Source organism: Aphelocoma coerulescens, chromosome 12 (assembly GCF_041296385.1).
Source record: "Aphelocoma coerulescens isolate FSJ_1873_10779 chromosome 12, UR_Acoe_1.0, whole genome shotgun sequence".
NCBI classification, from domain to species: Eukaryota; Metazoa; Chordata; class Aves; order Passeriformes; family Corvidae; genus Aphelocoma; species Aphelocoma coerulescens.
The window spans coordinates 7,480,603-7,499,261 of record NC_091026.1 but is presented as its reverse complement, the minus strand read 5'-3'; the positions used below and the strand labels follow the sequence as shown (position 1 = coordinate 7,499,261).

Below are 18,659 nucleotides of genomic sequence, written 5' to 3'. Positions count from 1 at the left end.
AGAACAAGAAGTCCAGGTGGCAGCACATCTGAATGGCCAACAGTAGTGGTGGGATAGAATTTAAACAAGTTAACAAGTAAATGTGTAGGGTCAGTAAGATAGAAACAGATGCTGAAGAGCAGCTCACTTGAAGGCCTCATCCCCCCCACAGATGCTCAAGTGATCTGTCTGGATAAACAGATAATTATTTTGTTATTCTCTCAGCAAAAGAACTTAAATAATTACTGTAGTACAGACATCACTGAGGGCCCAAACCTTTGAGCCCCCAACACAGAGGAGTGCAGCAGCTTCAGGGCTTTCTCTTGGCTAACCAAGCTCACTGCTTCAACCCAACCCCCCATGTTTTCTTCTGGCTTTTTCTTCTGGGGAACAATGGCCAAGGTTTCTTGGCAGAGTGTTCTGGAGAGTGTCATCCAGAACATCAATCAATGTCATCATAAAGGTCAGAGTCACCACATGCCAAGGCCCAGAAATTTTCCATTTCTCTGATAAGCCTTCTTTCATGTCCCAAAAAGGAGTTTCAACAAAAGAAGCAAATAATGTATCTGCAAAAACCACTTCCCAAATTATTCTGTAAGTACTTCCTCAGTTATTCCTTACCACTTTCTGCATGAATTAAGAGAAAAATGAAAAACACCCCTGCACCAGAACAACAGAAGTCTCACAGCAGTCACCTAATGACTCTTAGTCCCCAAACATAACCAAGAGCATCTATGGGAAGATCAAGTACAGAAATTATTTTGAGAAACTCTCAATAGAAGAGCAGATAATAGAGTTAAGTAAAAAGGCTTGGGAGTTACAACCACAGTTTGAAATACTCACTCCCTTACATTTACACTGTGGATGCTTGGCACTTTTACCCTCATTCCAGAATTTCTCTTCAAATCTCTGCTGACCAAAATACACAGAAAGTGAACAGACTCAACTCTTTTCTAGCAGCCAGTGACAGAACCCAGGGGAGTGGTCTGAAGTTGTATCAGGGGAGTTTAGGTTGGATATTTGAGAAAGTTTCTTAACCCAGAGGTGGTTGGGCACTGAAACAGACTCCCCAGAGCAGTGGTCACAGCACCAAGCCTCACAAAGCTCAAGCAGCATTTGAAAATACTCTCAGGCACAGGGTGTGACTCTTGGGAATGGTTCTGTGCAGGGCCAGGAGTTGGACTCAATGATCCTTGTGGGTCCCATCCAACTCAGCATATTCTGTGATTCTGTAATAAGATCTTTCTGGTCCTGGACAAAGATGATAAGACATTCTATCTGAAGTTTCTAGCATATTAAGAAAACCTAGATTGAAGTGTATTTTGATTAAATTTTAAAAACAAGTTCAGATAAACATTTCTGAATATACCCTAGTTATTTTTTCTTGTAGAAAAAAGAATGCAAAAAGCCTCACAGGATGCTCATGGAAAGAGCTGACAAGGGAAGAAAATTGTCTGAGGCTCTAAGGTTCACACTTCCATCATGATGAAAATAAAGACCTACTTTTCACTCAAAGAAGGTACACATAGCCTGGACAGGTAACATGCAGGAGGAGCCAGAGCTGTTGATGATGGCATCAAAGGTAAAAATGAATGTAAAATCAGAAATCACTTTAATGAGTGTTTATATCCCATCAATGCCATGAAAAAGGACCTTTTTCAGTGAACAGTAAGTGTCTGGTGATCTCACAAGTAAAACATCCTGCAACTCTTACAAAGCACTCACAGAAAATATGTTAATAAAACAGATAATCTGTGTACCTGAACCTACCATGAAAACCCTAGTGCTATCTACAGGAGGTTTTTAGCTTTTTCAGACCAGATTCCAGAATGTTGTTCAAGAACCTAAAAATAGAGCTAGACATCTGTTAGAGTTTTCAAAAGCATCTAGCACTTCAGATGCCTGACTTGGTGAGAACTGGCTACAATTGCTTTCCACTCCAAACCAGCAGCCAGCATTTCCAACCCAATAGAGTAATAATTCGCATTCAATTCATCTTAAGTGTTACAGTAACAGGCTATAAAGTCAATACCCATTTCCAAAACAACACACTGACATCAATGAAAGTGTTTTGTATGTTCAAAACACAACTCACAGCCCTAACCACAAACTGTACCAGCCTACGCTTGCAGGCCTGCATGTCCTGTACATCCTGTACCCACACAATGCAGGAAAACACAGTTATTCACTCTTATGTCTTTCAGACAAGTAACTGAGTCAGCATGTGAAATGTTCCCAGAGCAGGTAACAACATAACTATTACCTTACTTACAATGAGTCAAATTGGTATGTTACCAGGACCAACCTCTGAAAGTGCTAAAGACTTGATTCTTGATATTATATTCCAATTTTGATTGCAATTTGTACCAATTATGCATTAGTTTTAGCTAAATATTAACTGGATTGAAAAAAAAAAAAAAGCTTACCATAATCCAAGAAACAGGTCTTTCACAAATTATTTTAGTTTTCCAATCAGTGTTTTATTATTTGGCATGGGACCACATTTTTGCTACTTGACCCCCTAAGTGTCTTCTTTTGTTTCTTACCACACCATCATACACAGAAACGTTCTCCAAATGCAAAAGCTATTCTCTAAATTCCCACTATAGACTTTTTTTATCCTACTTTTTTTCCAAAACAGCTGCCCCTGATCACTATCAGATGTAGGTAGTGGAGTAGAAGCAGCACTGCTCCAGTCAGAGATAACAAGTTCTAGGTCAGCATTTTCACTAAAGGGAGATTGAAATACCTGACAGCAGCTGTTTATACTTTACATCAACCTGTACGGAATTAGTGCATAAAACTTTATTATTTATTACAGCCTCACAATAAAGATGACAAGAAAGCAATTGTGCCTAGATCTGACTATGCATTAAAAAAGAATTCTGCATTGCTATTTCTTTGAATCTTTAAAAGCATTTGCTACTATTCTCTTTCCCCCCATTTTCTATCATCTTTATGGAAGACTAAAAAGAAGGTTAGAAAAACAGTCTCAAAATAGAAAAAGCAGACCTTGAATGCTCTAGTATTACGTGGAAAATGGAGTGTTGTATTCTGCTACAGGAGATAGCACTTCAAATTTGAAAGGTCAGCTGCAAAGCTTGGCTTCAAAAGCAACTCACAATCACAACATCAGAGAACAGAAATAACTCTTCCTGGGCCAGGAACAAGTACAGAATCCTGGAGATGATTGTTTCCAGGCAAAACTGATGACAGAGCCAAGTATGTCCTGATGCAACCCTGCCCATCTTTAGTGAGACAGTAGAAAGTCCCATTTCCCTGAAGACAGCAAGAACTAAGCAACAGGAAGCATTTTCCCTGCTCACTGCCCGTGGCTCTCTTGCCAGAGCTCTGAGCATTCACACCCTGTGCTGACACCCCTCCTGTGACAGCTGCCAGCTCCTGACACCACTCAGCACCAAGGGGTTCCTCTCCCAACCAATTCATGTTGTTATCCTTCCTACAACCCATCCGTCCTCAAAGTCCTCAATTGTTTCATGCATATCCTAAATGGCAAATACAGGATCTAAAAGATCAGCCAGATGTTCAGGTTCAACCCCTTTTCCCCCCACATTTGCTCTCAGTAAAACTTAGCTCAAATTTGGTGGCAGATACGGAAATTGTAGCATTTTTCTTGAATGAAATTCAGACTGTAGGTCTGATAGATTTTTTTTTCCTTACCCAGTAGGAGCTATGCATAAAATATTCACAGCATATTTAGACAAATATGTTTATATTTATTTAATACAATGTTTGTTTATACTGGAAATAAGCCTTGCATAGTAGACAGCCCTTATTCTTTGGAGAGTAATGCTGAATCTATCTCCACTCACCTACTGTTGGTTAGATAACTACAGTTGATTTATTAATGCTCTGCCACCAAAATTTAATGCAGAGGAAATCAGTATCCCTACAGTTACTGAAAATTCTTTTGTATTATGATACAGTCTGCTGAAGCCAATAAACATCTTTAGTGGTCCTTGCTGATAGCATGACATTACTCTGCAAAGCCACACATTTCCCTCCCCCCTCCTTTCTCATGTTGTTTCATTTGATGGAAGGATCAAAGCCATCAAGTCATTTTTTCACCCCAACTCAATCAGGCAAGGAGCCCTTTGAAGTGATATTTTTTGCTTCCTTATTTTTCTTTTATTTTTTTCTCTTCATTAGGAAGAATCTTTCCAAAAACAGTCTGACATTCTGAAGTTTCATAATGTTAATTCTACAACAGGTGTGACATGTCTCTGAAAGCAATGCTCTGATGGTTTATTTATGGGCTTTACTCTCTTTTCACTTAAGAAGAGACCTTGAATATGTTTTCATATGCCCAACACATATTTAGAAACTAAAGGCTGCATCCATTCATCAAAAACATGAAATCTAAAGACAAGAGTTCAAATAAATCTGAAAAGCCATTTGTGGCTGTAGCTTAAGGCTGTCATGGAAAGAAGTATATCAGAATACCTCCATTAATGATTGCCTTGCAAGCACTGGGAAGTTGAAAGCCTGTTACTAATGTTCTTTTCTCTAATGGGATTCAAACTACTGTGCAAAAGAAGTTGAATAAGAAGATATGAAGAAAAAAATAACCAAATTCCAAATTATTTAATTTCAGAAGTCAAGAAACATGGCACTTTGTTCAGCAACACAAAAGAAATACCACAATTTTCTCCTGACCCTTGATAACACAAAGCAGGAATCACTGAAAGCAGCAGGAGCCAGAAAATTCAGTAATCACTGACAATCTGTACCATTAGAAAAACTTAGTGATCCACTGTATTGTTAACATGTGCTCGTCACTGGGGTTTCTTTAACATATTTCAGCACCCTCATCACAAAGAGCATTAAGAAATATAAACAAAAATCAGTACTTTCCGTTTGTAGTGTCACCATATTTTGAAACCTTTTTCTTAATTTTAGATAGGGCTACTAAAACAAGAAGCTATTAGAGGTCACTGAACTGAGAACTAGTGCCTGCTGGACAGGTGACACACCACTAAAAATCAAGGGCAAAATTTAAACAAGGGAGCAGGGAAAGGCAAAAACAGGCAGCACAAGTCACATCACACCTCAATGGTATCTGAAGCAGCACGTGCTTCCTGTTGTTACAGAGCAACTGCATAACACAACATCCTTCATTTTTCCATCAAATGGGGGCTTAGTGTCCCCTTCTTGGGCAAGGCAGGTGGTTGAGATTTATCCTGAATTGTTCCCTACAGCTGATACCACTAAAGAAACATCAAACAAGTAGCTTCTGTAATCATTCAAAAGGACACTGGAGCTATTGAGTTTTCAAAATAGAAACTTTAATTGAAAATGCAATCTAATTTATTTTAATAGCCCTAATTACATTCCCATAACACTCAGTGGGGGAAAAATATCACAGATATCTTATTCAGGCAGAAATTTTTATCACCAACTTAAAGACCTCAGAACAGAGGTCTACAGTTTGTGCAAAATGGGAAACAGTTTAGGAGCAAGGACCCAAAATCTGGGAGTGCAAGAAATAAAGTTAGTGCTGTTATCTCCAAACACAAACCCACACTTCATTCCCTGCCATTTTCACTTATTCATAACTCCAAAAAGACTCTTCAAGTCTGCAGTGGAATTACTAATTTAAGAGCAGTTAACTTTGAGTTCAGATTAAAGACAGTAGTGATAAAAATTACTAGGTGCATTCATTTTTGAACAGCAGTAGTCTCAGAAGCAGAGGCAAGCCCTATTGAAAACTCAGAACCATTTTGCTTGGGAAGAATCTCTACAGAGTACAAAACAAAGGCAGGCATAAGAGAATCTCAAAACTGCTGCTGGAAGAAAAACAAGGTAAGCAACCAATTCCCTTGGCTTCATTTTCTGTGTAAGTAATGGACAAAAAAATGTCACTTTGGTAACCTATGCCCCACAGCTCTTACACTGTGTTTGAGTTCGTTTAGTTCTTTTCAGATTGCCACTATCCACGTGCAGGAATTTAAATGCAGTTTTTCAATATCAATGTTTTTCCTCTCTCTTTCTGCAAGGCAGATACAGAGTGTTGTGACCCATTGCCTCCAGCTCCAAGACTGACACTAATGGTAAATCTATTTCATTTAAACTGTTAATTCAGCTGCATAAGGGAGGTCAGAAGGTGCCAGCTCTTGTTTTAATATTGCCTTGCACATTTAACATAGAAATCACTGATGCATTTCAGGATGTCATTCAGCTTACCTTAAAGCTTTACTCTAGACCTTAAATGAACTGGCAAAGTTTGGAACAGCACCTATTCCAGTCAAAGAACAAATGGCTATTTACAGAACAAGTGTTCTATAAGCAAGACAATTTATATATAGCATTTTTATATAGAACATAATAGTATATGCAAAATAGAAAATTAATAGACAACATCAGTTCTGTTGTTTTTGTGAGTGACAGCAATACAAGAATTTGAAAACATAGGCAAGCTTCAAGAAGTCAGACACGAGCAAGTGATAGCTCCAGAAGCTGTTAGTTTCTAAATGAGTATCTTATATCAAGCAGTTAAACAAAAAAGCCACCCAGCAGAAGATCTGCACGATGTCACTGACTTATAGCAAATGAAAATACCCAGAGTGGATCAAGGATTTTTTTTATCCTCAGGCACTTAAACACAAATTATACAGTTTAATTGCACTCAAAACAAAATATATTAAAAATTTTTTGATTGGTTGAAAGTCCTTAATTTCTTTGTCTTTGTGGATTTAAGAAATAAAACTTCAACATGTGAACAAATAACACATGGAACTAAAGAACAGAATTCATGCAAATTAGAATCATCTCTCCGAATGACAAGGGGCTTTTTGCCTTGTAAAATTTCAAGCAGGGCTAATACATTACTACCAATGGAACTAAAAATTTGTGGGTGCTGCAGGAACATGAGGATTGTGTATTGTAATAATTCACCATGATACAAATTATAATTATTAATATGCAAGTCATTTGCACACACCAAGACTAAAAATATGGTTTCATTGTGATAATGCCATAATAGAGAGAGACTTTCAGCATCTGCTCTTGCAGATGTATCAAATGAACAGTCCACTTCACACATGGTGCTTATGAACAAAAACCTCCTCATGTCTAGTTGCATTGCTCAATATTTGTTCTGTTTCAGTGCCATCTGCAAACTCTGTTTTCAATCATCAGTTCCAAGGAATTAGCATAAAATATTACTATAATATTTGTTTGGGATTTTTTTGTTTTGTACTGGCCATTTATAGTTTAGATCTAACTATCTTAATTTAATTGATGTGGGGTCTTGCATAATTCAACTTATACCAACCCAGTTCTTGGTATAAGACTGTAGTTTCCATATATTAACCAATTACATAAATGATGTGCATCTCCCCAGACAAAACCACCTCACAATTGCTTTCTGTGAAGGAACACAGGCTTGTTATCACCTATCACAGTATGCAGACTATAAACAGGAATATTGAGTAGGTGGTGTTAATAGTATAAAGCTGTACACATAGCAGAATTTGTAAAAGTTATATCAATAACATGAGACCTCTGAAATAATGCATTACAGTTTTTGGCTGTTGCTCTCCTCCCTGCATTAGGAGCCATTTCAAGCACACATTGTTTAACTGAATGGGAAGCACACCTAGGCTGATACTTGCAGGTCCAAGAGCACAGAGCTTTACAAAAGGCACTGTTTATTATAAGTGATTTTCACATATCAGTCTTGGCAAATCCCCAAAGGCATTTGAAGAAATGCCTTAATTCTTTTCCCCAGCCTTTTTTGTCTTCATTCTTTTTTTTAGAATTCCTTGTTAAGGAAGTAAACCCCAACTTTTAGTCACAAAATTCTAACAGGTAGAAATTTCTCATGAGTACTGTAGAGCAAAGATCTTTACCCACCAGCAAAGTGTGAGATGTCTGTGTGCATCTCCCAGGTCTATATTAAAGCTAAGCAGGATACCAGCACTGCAGATGATACTTTTATTTTAAAAATATGCACAAAAATAAAAATGAAGCTATATATGTGCAAGGTTGCCAAAATGTTAATTACGAACCAGAAAAAAAATTCTGCAAAGCCTCAACAAATTGATAATAGTGTTTGCCAAACTAAAACATGATTTTTCACATAACTACCAGTAACAGCTTAGCTTTCATGAGTGACAATAAAAGAGCATATTGTAACCTTTTTAACCTACTTCCTTTTCAAGGAAAATTACAGCTTATAACACTTTCCCTCTTCCATTTCAAGAAAAAAATTAAAATTATTTTTTAGCTCTGGTTAATATTGGTCCATAGACCACCACTTGTAAAAAAATTTAAAAATTAAGGAGTATTTTCTGTATGGCAAAAAATTAGCAGCAATGGAATAAAACTAGCTAGTCATTTCTGCACCTGGGAAAGTATTATCCTGCTCCACAAAATCTGATGATTCATGAAAAGGCCAGCTAATGGTTCCACCATTACAGGGCTTGCTGCATTATTTTTAAATATAAAGATTCAGTCTACAAAGTTTCACTGCATTTATCAATATTTCCTGTTTTCTTTTCAAGCAATCCAAAAGTTCCCTCAACAAAACAGCTCGCCATGCTTTCAGCACACACACAATATTCAAGCCCTGAAGTGGAACAAAAGTATTTTACTACTTTGTAATTGAAAAATCAGTGATGCCTGTGGTTTATACATTTCCAGAATCACAAGGCACTGAAGATCAGCCTTAAAAAAGGGGACTTGATAAATTTCCCAATACAGTCATCCACGAAAATCCATAGCTTTGAAGCATATTATTAAATCTAATTCTTAGAATTGCTGGTTGTGCTCCAGGTGGGCTTTTATCTACAATTTAGACATGTCCAGTGTCACCAGTGGTTTCTGAGTAGTAGAGGGTCAATAAAAAAAGGAGATGATATTTCAAAAAAAGCATGAGCAACCCTTACAGTTGATCAGTAGTACCCATGCATCTGGTGCTCCTACAGATAAACATCACCTTTGTGCTTTACTGATCACCATGAGGAGGGTTTTTCTTTTATTAAACTCAATTGTTTTATGCTTTGTTCTTCTGGACTCATTTGAAATTGAGTACAGAATTCCAGTATAATAGAAATACATCAAAAAATTACTTAGAGAACCCAGAAAACCCAAACACAGGCAACAGACAGGAATTACTTATTTTTAAATGAAGACTGAAACCATTCATCAGTATAGATTGTCTAACCAGCAGGGAGAAGTAAAAGCTCCACGTAGGACAGGAGTCAGTGCACCGAGGAAAGGGTGTCATTCAAAATGCATACAGCTTCCAAAGTGCTCCAATTAGGCTCCAATTAAAGAGTCCAAAACAGGCTCCAGATTGAAATTAACAGACATTTTACTACATGCTTTGCTAAACAAAGAAATAACACACTATTGAATCATTTAAAAGAGCAACTAACAAAGCTTTGAAGAATATACAGCCAGATACACCAAAGATTAAGTATATGAACAGATATACTTTTTATATAACATCTACAAACTGAGAAACATATCGATTTCTCATTTTAGGTGAAAGTACTACAGTGATGAGAAACGGTAGAAATAAAGATTAAGAACAAACCTTGAATTTCATTATCATTAATGCATATTTCTGTACCACCAAAAGGCTTCTTTAAACCACCCCTCTTTGTAAAGAAATATTTTGTTTCTAAAAAATTAAATGTCATCTGTACATATCTAACTATAGTCAATCATTTTTTCCTCTAAAATTTGGAGAGAAAGCAAAAATAGTTAAGACAACTTAGGAAAAAAAAAGCAGTGATGTTTCACCAAAAAACCCAAAAACACCCTTCAATGACTATGATGAATACATACTAGAGTCCCATCAGTACTTTCACCTTACCATATCCTTAAGCTTTTCTTCCCCCAAACTTCCTGTGATATGAAATGATGAGATTTATAAAGAAAAACCAAGTTATATTATGAAATTCTGTTTTCACGAACACAGATGTATATAAGCACTTGTACATCGTGGACAAGAATTTCATGTCCTTGAGAGGTCTTGAAGATGACTTTTCACCAGTTACTTCCTAATTGTTGAACAGAACTGGATGGTTTCACTAGCAAATAAAAAATATTTTTACTTTTATTTCTATTCTTAAAACTAAACACAGTAGAGTCTCCATGCTATACATTACAGTCCTAGCAGTACATGGCATTTTCTTTGTTGACATTAAGACAGTGAAATATGTTAACATGTACTCCTAAAGATATTGCCATAACTTAAAAAAAAAAAGTCACACTTCTCCTGTTTGTCTCCCCCACATCATCCCCCAAGTTATTCTTTCATATAACAGAAAGTAAGAGATGACAATAAAAGGGCAAGGGAAAACAAGACACAAGCAGCATCCCTCTTTTTTTAATAGATTATTAAATCTGTATATGGATGCATTTACCTGACATACTAAAAGCAGATATGTGTAAACTCAGCCACCACCAGTATCCTCTGCCCACAGAATTTTATTTTAAGTTTGCATAAGACAGGCAGAGCACAAGCACGTCTGCAAACTCACTGCTGTTGGCTCACTGGCCAGTGCTGAGTTCTGCAGCTGTCAGCTGCAGCAATCTCACAGAGGCTGCAGCAAGCAGATTGTAATTTGGGCCCCAAGAGAACTGGGCAAGGGATGCCAAAGGTAAGTCATATTTATCTGAGGACTGGAGTGAAATGCCAGGCATAAAGAAGGTATTATTAAATCTTCTTTGTTTTCAAAACCCTTTCTTTGTCCAGTCTGTATTGCTCAGTGAGTCACAGCTTTACAGCTTTGTTCTGAAGAACCTTTAACATCTATTTAACATCATATTTCTTACAGCTACCAGAAGTAAAGTCTTGTAGGTACCAAGGTCACTAAACCACCTGATCACAAGCAAAGACACTCCAAGATGAGCTAGGGTGATTCAGCAGTACAAAGTTAGAAGATAATAACTGAACGTAACAATAATGCAGCAATCCAGGCTGAATTGCCACATCAGTAGGACCCAAACTAGAATAGATCTTTCTAGAAAGAGACATAATTAGCATGGGGATGAGGGGAGAAAAGAGCTTCTGCACCAACTAAATTGGATGGCTTCTGATGAACTTGAAGTTGTTATACCACTGAAGTTATCTAACACTTGGAATTCAGATATTGGCATATCCAACTGCAAACTTACTAAACATCACAAAAGGGAGTGAAAAACACTCATCTCCATACCAACACACGAGAGATTCCTGTAAACAATCAAAGCTTAACTTCAGTTCTTAAATCTTGAGTGACATATTCAAGCAAGATGCCACTGTGCAAAAGTCATTACCACTAATTGCAAGACAAGTTTTTCCTATCAGAACTCCAAGGAAGTAAGCACATAACCACGTGGATGGGCACCTAGATCTCCAGAGCACACCTACCATACAAAAGCTTGTAAAGGAGGAACAAAAAGGTCTCACAACTGATTTTGGAGACCAGAAGGGCATTACTGACTGCTAAGTCAGAAAATAAACACATGATTCAGCAGGAATGTTACACAGAAGGAGAAGGACAAGATCCCCTCAGGGATTCTGATCCAAGCCAAACAGTGTACAAGAGGCTGTGAAGAAGTTACAGAGGGAGCTCACATAAGTGCATTATTGTTTAGGTCAGTCATTTTCAGCTGTTTTCAACTAGAGTCCCCATATGGCAAATACAAGGTTACTGACAGGAGCTACTTTTTGTACCCTTTAAAAGCAGCCCACAGATTCTCAGTCTACCTGTAATTCTAGAGGAGAAGCCTAGGGGGTAACACCTGATTTGTGGCTAAAGTGAGAAGGCGCAATTTCTGTGCATTTATGAAAACTCAGAATATCTTCCCATAACTGCCTTTGTCACTAGCCTACAGTTCTGTTCTGCAAATTGCAAAGCCTTGACATTATATGCAGCAGGGATGCATTACTGGAGGTTTCTCATAGCACACAACCACATAGAGTCTGTTCAATCTAGAAATAAGAATTTCTGCACCAGAATGAAAATTTTAGGGAACAAAGATTGTTAGCCTCTCCTAACTTGCTTATACTACAGTTGAACCTTCTTCTGCCACAAGATCCTTTGGGGCTTATGTTTGGAGGGGTTTTTTCAGTAAGGTTTTTGGATTTTTTTTAAACATTGCTAAGCTTCAACTTTATAAGAACACAAAAATCCCATAGAAAGCATATTTGCTTTTCAAAGTATCCTACTTATGGGCTTGAAGCAGCACATATTAAAATCTTACTGCTCAATTCCTTAATTACCAGGCAGTGTTAATCAGACCCTTAAAACTCAGAGCAACACTAGCCAGTGATACCATGAGCACCCTGATGAGCAAAAACTACTGAGAGCTGCAAGAGAACTCAGAAAAGATTTACAAGCCAAATGGGCCTAAGACATTTCTGCTTTGCATGATAACATTATGAGCAAGAAATTTTTTGTACACTTTTGTGAGGAAGTGATGGGTATAATACCTATCTATGGCTTTCCAAAACATATTAGAGATGGTAATGAACATAAAGGCACACGCAAGAAAGACAAATAAAATTTAAGAAAAGCTATTTTACTCGAAAAAAAAACCAACACAAAAGCAAGATGAATAGAAGTCAGGTGGACTGCAGATGAGGATAAGAACTTTTACTTACCCAACTCACAGGCCCCCCATCTGTCTTATAGTAAGAGGACTTAACAGGATGAACTCGAACAACTCCTTAGTACTGCACTCCACATTCTCTCCTCTCCAGCTTTTTCTTCCCTTCCACCTCCTCCTTCACAGCCAGCCTCATCTCTTATAATGTGGGCTGGTGCTCCCAAAGCACCTGAATCTCATGCTTGGTCCCAGCTGGGGACAATAATGATTAACTCAATGAGGACCAGGTGTGTGTGGTGGTGTTTTTTAAATTGCATAAAATTTGTTAAAAGGTTTACTAGTTCCTACTTATCTAGACTTATTTACTACAAATTTCATCTCTGCAATTTTTGTTGTAAGGTGCACTTGAACTTAATGTAAATTTCTCCTTATTAAGTCAATGTGCTACTGTAAGTGCCCAAGAAATAACCCATTAACCTTCAGGAATTACTGCTTCCATGATCTACAATGAAAAATTGTTATTGTTTAAAATTATTTTTTAATATTATTTTTTCTTTAGGTGATCATTTTGTTTTAATAGTTCTTTATTTTATGACTCCGGAGAAGTGTAATTTGACTGTCCCACAGAATTAGATCACTCCTATTTCTTTACTAAAAAAAAATATTTACATCTAACAGAAGAGACAGATGAGGTGCTTTGGCAGCAGAGACAGACAACTGTTATGTATGATAAAATATCAAAATACATTATCTCTACCATTACCCTTGATTTGTGCTGGTCCCTAGGCACTACTGCCACGGACATGAGTACTCTGAGCTCAAGAAGGTGGACTATCACAACAAGAAATGGTGATAATAGGAAGTGCTAAAAATGGATAATAGATACAAATTGACTCCAAATTAAGTAAATTCTAAATATTTTTCTGTTGCAGGTGTTCTAATTAAAATATCTGAAGCCATTATTGCTGCCAGCACTGAACCCCACATATAAACACACAATACACAGGTCCTAATATTTCAGCAGCATTCAGGTCTCCTGTCCTGAATAATCAGCCTTGCTGTGCAACATGTGCACGTTAAACAAGTTTACCAGTTGCCTAAGCACAAGTTTACATGGATGTCTTACCCTAAATCTTGCACAATTCTCTCCTAATTAAAACAAGCTTCTCTTATTGTGTTAGTGAATGCTGGTCACCTTACAGAATAAATGTTTCATTTTTTTTCTGAGGTTTATTGTAAAGGAAATGCAGGAGTTAGTTTATTTAGATCTAGAGAGATGCATGTCTGTGAGGAAAAGGTCAGAGAACAATCACCTGCCCAAAGCCACGACTATGACCCATAATAAGGCTCAGTCTTCCAAATGCAACTGCCAGAACCACTAAAGCAAGACCTTAAACATCAAAAAGTGTTTACATCTGTCAATCTACTCGACTAAAAGATGGCTCTGCCCATGGCAGGGGCTTTGGACTAGATGATCTTTAAAGGTCCATTCCATTATAAACTGTTCTATGATTCTGTTACACACTTGAATATTTCACCTGCCAAGAGGCATTGGGAGTTATTCAAGCCTGAGACTCTTTACTTCTTCTTTGTTCTCCTTTCATTCCTCAACCAACTAAATAAAATTCAAAATTATGTCAACTTCCATGGCAGTAATAGCCATCTTAAAATGAGAATATATTATTATTTACAGCTTAGTCCTTGGTAAGACCCAGAGGAAAAAGAAGTATACTTGATCAATACAATGCCAGAACAAAGAGCTATTTAGTCCCTTTTTATTTCCACATCATTTAAAATACATCCAGAAAAATAATTCCATGGAGAAAACTAAGCCGATAAGGTGGGTTAGGGAAACCACCTGGATGTGTAGTCTGAAATCTCATCCTTGAAATCTGCCCCAAATAAGTAGCACAATTAAGAAATTAAATAATTCTGTGAACAAATAAATGTAAAACACTAAAAAAAACTTTAAAAGGCTAGAGGAACTTTTATTAATGAAAAGTCAGTTAACCAAAAATGGAACACATCTATTACTGCAACCCTAGGGTATATCACTGTGTGCCACAGCTGTAGGGAGGAGGAGAGAAGATCCAGCAGGCAGGAATTGTGCAGCAAGATTGATTTATTTACTTATTTTACAAACTCTTTTATAGACTTTCTTCTTCATAGTCTAATTGGACAAAGGATAAGCCACCCCTTGGGGGTGATTGGCTAAAATCCTAAAATATCCATTGTCAAAATATTTTTCTACTGTACTATAAACAAGACTTTTCAAGGCTGCAGGTGTTTGGTTGTTTACATAACTCTGCTACCTCTTCTGTGAGAGAGAAAAGTCTCTCACGGGCTTAGAAAATAGCAAGAAAATACTTGCTAGAAGCATTTTTGTATCCACACATATCTATGGATGCCTGGTTTTAGAACAACATATATTTCTTTGGGGTTTTTTTTTCCAAAATTTTGCCATGGATTTTAGAGGAGACCTGCCCTGCACAGAAGGACTTCCAATGGAGTTTAAATATTAAAAATGACTGTGCAAAAATACTGTTCATCCATTGAACAGATCTACAGATGAAATGTTTTTGTAAGGTTCTGACTCAAAAAAAAAACATTTGTCTATAAAGCAAAGAGGTTTGATCCAGCCTTGGTTTGAATTCAGTCTTGCAGCAGCCTTGCTGTCTGCCCCATGCTGCCTTGTCTTCTCCATATATTAACTTACATCTCTATTTTTTATTAAGCATTAAAATAATTACCATGTACAGCACACATAATTGCAACACACCTTGGAGGTAACAGACATTTTCCCACCTTTTTTTAAAGTAAGAAGTTGATTTCTAAGAGCCTAATCAGCCTTCAGCAACTGAAAAACATCTTCGGCATTTCAGGGATTTTATACGCTTGCAAATTCCTCATAAATCAAGATATTCAGAGGAGCAAGGGTAAAACAGTGTTCAGGGCAAGTGAGTTGATAGGAAGCCACATTGTGCTGGTAACAACTACATGGTATTGGAAACATGATTGAGTCCTTCATCTGGAGCAGGATGTGAAAGGAAGGAATTTGAAGTTACAGCAGCTTTCATGTTTCTCTCAAGATATTCAGGTACAAATATTTTAGCTGTTTAGCTGGCTGGGTCCATGACAGCGTAAGGAATCTTCATTTAACCACCTCTGACTTACTTTACTCTTTGCTCAGCTAATATGTTTGACATAAAAAACACCTACCTGTAATTAAAGCTACTGGAAAAAAATTTAAAATTCTTTGTTAACAGCCTTGCTTTTCAAAAGTACTGAGAATTTCACTGTTCAGCTCTGGCTGTTGTTCTGAACAAGGTATTTGTCTTTTCTAAATGTGTTCAAGCATTTGATTCTGCTTTGCTGTTTCATTGTACAGCTTCTGTGTGTGCTTGCAAAGCACAAAGACAAGACATTAAATTAATTTACATTATCCAAAACAATGATTGACTATTCAAGTAAAAGAAATATTAGTTTTCATTATTCATATCAGAGTTTTAGCAATCTCACTCTCTCACATGGTTAAAATTTTAAGAAGAAGGAACTAAAACCATGCTGGTTTAATACTACTTTAGTGATCCCAAATCAACTGCACTCAACGCAGTTGTGTTATTTTTCCCAAATGTGTTTACTATATATTGGAACAAGCATTGGGAGGATTATTTATGATGTGACCAGAATACAAATCACTAAACTGTGCTGCACTGTTTGAATGTGCACTAGGTTTCCTGCTAAATTCCCTAAGGCAAAAAGAAAAGATGCACAGATGGGAACTATCTCTGTGCAAACTGATGCATAAGGAAAGAAAGATCTGATTAAATCACTGTTAGTCTTACCCACTTCATGAAACACAAGAGACCTATAATATCAGTGACCATAATTTTAAACCCATCCTTGGAAAATATTTGTAAAAATATGATATTCAGGTACTTTGATGTAAACACTGATAAAATATTTGACCAAAGAAGAGAGAGAGACACTCAGGGATGAGTGAGGGATTGATCTGAGCCAGATGAAAGGAGTGCACATGCTACACTAGTCCACCCTCCATTTCTTACACAAGGCTGTGTGGCCTTTGGTTCCTCAGGAGATATTGCAGACCAGAGTGTTAGAAGCCTACACCTACTACGTGTCACAGGAGAGAAGGCTGAGACAGAAGTTACTGAGGAATTAAATCTCCCATATTATTTCTCTTCCTTTTGTCCAGTAAATCATCTGAGAGGGAAGATCTTGGAAATCCTTCTTTCTTTTTAATTTGTTTTAGTTTTAGTTTGCCTTCTGCATCTAGTCAGGCATAGCAGCAAGGGCATTTCCATTTGTATCCAAAATCTAACTCCTTGAGGGATAAACAATAACATAAATGTGAATGAATTCAACCAGATCTTAAGAGTCATTTCAGCTTTTATTTCATAATTTCTACAAACTCTAAACTTGGAAGATATTCCAAAGGTGCTCCAGATGAGTGGCACAAATCAACAGGCAAAGTTTGTTAAATATATAGTCAAGTTTATTTTATATCCATTTCCCCTCTTTTTCACACTGATATCTAAACCTAAATGACACTGGTATATTTTACCACTCATGTCCTGTGCTGTTGCAAACCAGGATTACATTGGCAAAGTCACTGGGCATTGTCTTCACTGTAGTAATGAATCAAAATCAAATTGCTTTGGTGGCCTAGAAGGAGCTGAGAACTGGGGTGCATTTAGCACAGATGCCTTCAGCTGCTTTGCAAACACAGTATTGGTAAGAGGGGCCAGCTTGGAGAAAGAAGTTTTTTGTATTTGAGGAAACCCTAAACTGAAGAAATCCCTCTGAGCTTTATGCACTAAGGTGTCCAAAAACAAACACTTTCCTCTTTCCAAGACAGCAAGCCCCAAAGCCTCTCTTTTGGTTACACAGTTTACCTCTGTTTGCAAGGAAATCCTGAAAGAAAACACAGACACCTCAATCTGACATTTCTTACAATTTCTTGTCATCAAATTAGGCAAAACAAGGATTTGTGTCTACTTACTCACATCAATATTGTGATTTCATCCCAGGACTGTCCAAGAGAAACCCAAGTATCCAAAGCATTCTGAGCACCAGGCAGGCAGAGAAACAACTCCCAGTCTAAAGTACAATCTGAGATGTCCCCTAGGTCTTTTATGCAGCTCTACTGACATGCTGCAAGGTAGTTGGTCTTGACAAGGAGTTCAGATTGAGGAAACTAAACCTTGGCCATGCCCTGCTCTATAAAGAGTTATCAGCCTGGCATTCACAGCATTATACTCTGCTGCTCAGGGTAGACATACATTAACCATTTCCCATTTTTTTTGAAATTTCTTAGGAGCACAATCCTATGACAGTGCAAAATACTTATTATTTCATGTTTATGTTGGAACGAAAAACACATGCAGTCACAGCATTAAGCTTTTGTACAAGCACAAAAAGAGAGAGTGACTAACCCAGGAGTGAACACAGGTGGAAGCTGTTGGGTGAAGGTCTGCATTTAAATGCATGAACACCTGTGACAGAATTCAGTTAAGTGCTGCATCAGTGGATTTCAGGTTCAGCCCAAACACCTGAAGGTGTTTGAATGTAATAGCCATTAGAGCCAGTCATGCAAAACCAGCTTGGGAACTGAGAACATCTAGTGACAGGGTTCCTCTTTATCAAGTCCCCTTAGCACTTACTACATGTTCCAGCCATAAAAATCCATAACTGAGATCTATACATGCTCTCCATGATGTGCTTTCTCCCACTGGCTGATCTTCTACTTCACTGTAAAACCTTCTCTGTGGGACTGAAGTGATTTCAGATTTGCACATAGCTTAAGTACTTTAGGGATATTTCAAGCAGCATTAAATCAAGATATTTGACCATGAAAAATCATTTTATTACAGTTTTTTTATTGTCCACCTTTCTTACTGCTAATTTCTCAGTACAGCACACATTTCTATTTCAGACTTGCAGAGGTATTGGACTTCCCCTAAAAACAGTGTATCTGAATTCCTTCTACCACTCAGTTTCTTTCCCCTTCTCTGTTGTCCTTGAGCATTTTGAGTAGCATAAGATACCCTTTATTCAAATTGACCTTGTTCTGTTTTATTGAAAATAGCCAA

General features: G+C 37.3%; 1 protein-coding gene and 1 long non-coding RNA gene across 8 annotated transcripts in view; both read right to left on the bottom strand.

The window, feature by feature from the left end:
* The window catches only part of CACNA2D3 (calcium voltage-gated channel auxiliary subunit alpha2delta 3), a 422,236-nt gene extending 409,506 nt beyond the window's left edge, over nucleotides 1–12,730 (bottom strand). For all 7 annotated transcript variants that reach the window (XM_069027740.1, XM_069027747.1, XM_069027744.1 and 4 more), the window contains exon 1: nucleotides 12,602–12,730. The gene's annotated coding sequence lies outside the window, so the exon portion shown is untranslated. The remainder of the gene's footprint in view (nucleotides 1–12,601) is intronic.
* A 4,208-nt stretch (nucleotides 12,731–16,938) lies between these two features.
* Nucleotides 16,939–18,003, bottom strand: LOC138117702 (uncharacterized). The gene is made up of 2 exons (XR_011154811.1): nucleotides 17,574–18,003; nucleotides 16,939–17,481 (listed from the first exon to the last, which is right to left on the bottom strand). It is a non-coding gene; the product is annotated as an uncharacterized lncRNA (long non-coding RNA).
* Nucleotides 18,004–18,659: the final 656 nt, after the last annotated feature.